The following is a 4,908-nucleotide window of genomic DNA, read 5'->3' on the forward strand; positions in this document are numbered from 1 at the left end:
TTCTTAAGAACGACCAATAGCCATTGTCTTCGTACCATGCCAAAGACACCCTTCCGTACTGAGGAAACCTTGCACGGATCCGGATATACCCAAAGAATAAAAGGTGGCACAAGGCGGTCGTCGTCCTCACACCGCCGACACCCTCGAACCTCATCCAATGCAGATATTTCAGCCATACAACCCAGACCACAAAAGTTCCTCTAAGATCCCCCGTCCATGAGATACGGGTCACAAACCAATAACCAACTGTATTGTGAATATATCAACTAAGGAAATACATTCGCCCCCATATCGAACAAGCTGTCAACCACATCTCACATCGGCACAACACCATGATGTTGCTACAGCCTCGACTTCTACTCAAATATGTGGCCATTTTGCTAACTCCAACATTCACTATTCCCTTGCATGTTAGAGACTTCCACCAGCCTTCCTCCCTACCGATATAGGCCACTACGTCTGTCACACGTTGGAGCTTCTCCTGCATCTCCTTAGGGAAAACTTCATTTCACAAGCCCACCATGACACCAACCAAAATATTGGTTTCTTGTTCGCACCACAGGCGCGTAGGCCAATGGAGGGTGTGTGGACGATAACCACATATGGTTGATGCCGGCTAGCGGGAGTTGCGACATGTGGAACCAATGTGAGATATTGATACGCCTTCAATGTATCTATATTTTGTCATGTTCATGTATATTAATCTCATTTACATATAGTTTTAACACATATGCATACCAATCTCTTTCTCTCTCTCTCTCTCACACACACACGCACGCACGCACACACACACCATCGCATATACTGACACACACACACACACACACCATCACACAAACACTCACACCCACACACACCAACAACGCAGACACTCACACAAACCACACACAATTTTTTTGAAAATACTGCAGAGGCCGTGTCGGCGAACTCGGTCTTGGGAAGCAAGCTCGGGGAGGCGCATGGGGTCACGGGGCCTCGAGCGACGACGGTGGAAACAGGACGGGGGAAGGAGGCCGATGGTGAACTAAAGAGACACTGGCATCACCAGCGGTCAGGGGCGGAGCCAGGATTTGAACATGAGGGGGGCGAGACAGATAATAATCATTCCAAATTATACACCACACAAGAATATAGTCTCAATAGTAGAATTGATATGAGTGCATGACAACGTATGTTTAGCAAAAAAAAAAGAAGTTACATATCTATCAACTGAAATTCAGCTCTACGAGTACCATCGTCGAAAATGTGGATAATCTCATCAGATGTGACTTTTGCAGCTATAGCATTTCCAATGTAGACAATCATGTAATGTTGAAGAAAGTCATCACCCATTTTGCCTCGAACACGCGTCTTCACTAGTTTCATAGCAGAAAAGGCTCGCTCAGTGGTTGTCGTTGAAACTGGAAGAGTAATAACCAACCGCAATAGTCTATCAACCATGGAATAGTCCTGAACTTTACCAGTTTTGAACAAACCAACAGTCAAATCAGCAAGTGAATGCAAGCATTTTAGGCCTGGATGTGAGCGAACATCCATTCTGAAATGGATAAGTTGAGACTCTAACTGAGCCAAGTCTTGGTTAGAAAAATCAGCAGGATAAAACTTTTCTGCTAGAGTGCATCTCTTTGTCACATCAAATGTGTCATGCAGTGGATTCAAGGATACACAAAGCCTCAATAGCTCAGTGCTTTGAACGCTGAACCGGTCATTTAGCTCGACCAACTGTTGATCTATGGCAACATTGAATACATCTGCTTTATAGTGGTGAAGTGTTGTGGTGTTGTCATGCTTGTTTCGAGATTTAGTCATATCAACGTACCTACAAATGGCAACATATATTAGATTAAAATACTTGTGATGATTAATATTCCAATCTAGATATAGGAAAAGAGACATACTTGGAACTAAAATCGGGGGTGTCAATATCATGCTTCAGACAAAAAGATTTAACCTCTTTTAGAAGTGGTTCCCAACCATCTTCTCTTAGTTCAGCAAGTAGAAACTTTGTGTTTGCAACACAATCTAATACGTTTAAAATATCCAGAGACTTCCTTTGGAGCATTTGACATAAAACATCTGTGATCTTCATAATTTTCTCCATGAGGTGCATAATGAATACAAAATTAAAAGAGATAATCATCTTTAGGGCGCCCACTGCATCTCCACGAGAATATCTTGTGACTGAACGATCATTTTCTACACTTCGTAGAACTGCAATCGTAGCAGCAAACATCTTCCTCAAGCTATTAATTGACTTGAAGTGAGAACTCCACCTCGTGTCTCCCGGCCTCTGTAAAGAGCCTATTTGATTTGCCCCTTTTCCCGTATCAAGCTCACCCAATTCAATGCCACGTGCAATTTCAGCAGCTTGATTAGCTAATAACTCATCATTCCGTTTAGATAACGCACTAACAACATTTATCACAAAATTTGCATGCTGAAAAAAATTATGCACCTCGTGTACCTCTCGTGATGCTGCAACAAGAGCCAATTGGAGCTGATGAGCCATGCAGTGCACATAATAAGCATATGGGAACTTATTTAACATTAGAGCTTTCAATCCATTCCATTCCCCTCGCATGTTACTTGCGCCGTCGTATCCTTGACCTCTAATATCTTGTACATTCAGGTTATTATCTTCTAAGACAGTACAAATTGCCTCCTTGAGAGTCAATGCAGCAGTGTCACTAACATGTATGATGTCAAGGAAGCGCTCGTCTATGTACCCTTCATTATTAGCAAACCGAATGACCAGTGCCATCTGCTCCTTTTTAGATTCATCTCTAGACTCGTCCACCATTATACAAAATTTGCTATCGCCAATTTCTTCTCTAATACTTTTCTGCACTTTCCTGGAAAGTAAACCAAGGATTTCTTGCTGAACGGGGTGTGAGGTGTACTTGGCATTTTGTGGAGCATTTTCCATGACAACATCTCTGACATCCTTGTTATAAGCAGCCAAAAGCTTTACCAACTCAAGAAAATTACCCTGGTTTAGGGATCCTGGAGATTCATCATGGCCTCTAAATGGACAAGCTTGGAATGTTAACCACCGTCCTAATGAAATAACAGACAAGGGACATGTTAGTCTTACATAAATACAAAATATACTAGGTTAATTGTTGAAACAAATAAACTTAGTCTTACCTAATGGAATCAATTGTGACTTTAAGTCTTAACCTTGCAGCTGCAACCTTTTTTGTACATACTTGTACCATCGCCTTGTCAATGTGGTTCAATCTATTTTTCAGATTTTCATAACAACGGGCTGAATAGCTATGAGCTGAGTTGGAATCTTTGCCCATGTGGGTTATAAAAGCACAATCTTTGCCATCATTCACCTTTCTCAAGTTTATAAATCCATCCACTGTGAATGCACTTGAACCACACTTTCCAGTTGGCTTTTTCGTAATGAGGAAACAATAGAGGCAGTATGCATGATGTGTGATAAGTGAGTACTCTAGCCAAGGCCAATCAGTGAAATAACTATACTGGAATCGGCGGCGGTTTTTTGTTGTTCCATTATATGGATACTCTTTCATGTATGGATGAAAAGCGCCCTTAGAAACATAGAATCGACGTGCTTCATCCTGCTTATCGGGATGGAGTTTCCAAATCTGTTGGCGTGTACCAGGATCTCTCACATATTTTGTGCTTCTAGTTCTACCTTCTTCTAAAGTTTCTAGTGGTGCCACAATATTGTGATCATCAGTTTGCATATCAACTAGATTAGGGCTGGAAGTATCATCTACAACAGGTTGCTCCTCCGGTGGATTTGCATTTTCAGTTGCATTAGAGCTAGAAGCAATAGGCTTGAAAAACAAATTTGTTGTTGCTGTACTCTTCCTGTTCATCCTTCAGTCATTGGAACATTAAACAAGGAGTGGCATTAGAAAACTATTATGCTACCTTATCAAAGCAGTAAATTAAACTATTATCTCTGTAGAAATTGCGCTAATTCACCAAGATTAACAGTGATTTAGTGACGTACCTTGATTCCGAGTTGAAGTTGATCTGTTGATGTATGTATGGTGCCGATGAAGTACACAAGTAGTTTCTGTCTTATGATTGAATTGCATGCACTGAAGTGTTGGACCACTGCCCTGGGCGACGGCGGCAAAAGCAGTAAGACTGCAAGAGCCTACGGTGAACGAGCGATGGGCGGCGGCGTAGGAAGGTACAGAACTAGAAGACTTGATCGCACGAACGAAATTATCGGGAGGATAAGGGTAGATCGATAGCAGGTAATCTCTTTTTTCTGATATATACGTACATCTAGCAATCGAGGCTCGGTTGATGGTTCCACGTTGGGCCTTGGGCAGTTGGGCACTTGGGCTAGAAAGTTTTCATGTCCAACAACAAAAAGATCAGAAGCGGCCTGTACACATGACACCTATACGTAGAAACTACTGGTAATACTAGTACCTACTAACGAAGCGTCATTGGGGGGGGGCGAGGCGATGGGGGGGGGGGGGGTCTGACCCCTGCTCGCACCCCCCTGTCTCCGCCTTTGCCAGCGGTGTTGTTGGGCCATAGGGGGTAGAAACGGATGGGGAGAAGGTGAGGAAGGAGGGGCGAGCCAGGCTAGTGCGGGCAAGGTACGCAATCACAGTTGAGCCGGTAACCAGCGAGGAGATGGTGCCAGTGGGGTGGGCTTGGGGCAATGGCGACGTCCGGATCTGGGCCACGGTGGAGGCGGAGCTGGGGCAGAGGTGTGATATAAGTGTGGAGGCGGGATGTGCCATGACGGGGTAGGCTATAAATTTAGAGGGAAAAGAGAGAAAGGCGTGTGTGGCAAGTGGGTTATTTTTGCTAAGTCCCTTGCCCAAGATGGCTAGTCCCAGACACGGGGATCTCGGCAGAGACAACCTTTCCCGAGAGCGTGACAAATAGAACTTAGCAAAGACC

At 43.7% G+C, this 4,908-nt stretch overlaps 1 pseudogene; it reads right to left on the reverse strand.

Moving 5' to 3' along the window:
• Positions 1-1,194: 1,194 nt before the first annotated feature.
• On the reverse strand, positions 1,195-3,854 carry LOC147962321 (uncharacterized; annotated as a pseudogene).
• Between the last annotated feature and the right edge of the window lie 1,054 nt (positions 3,855-4,908).

Source organism: Triticum urartu, chromosome 7A, assembly GCF_056163025.1.
Source record: "Triticum urartu cultivar PI428250 chromosome 7A, HENAU_Tu73, whole genome shotgun sequence".
Lineage (NCBI taxonomy): Eukaryota > Viridiplantae > Streptophyta > Magnoliopsida > Poales > Poaceae > Triticum > Triticum urartu.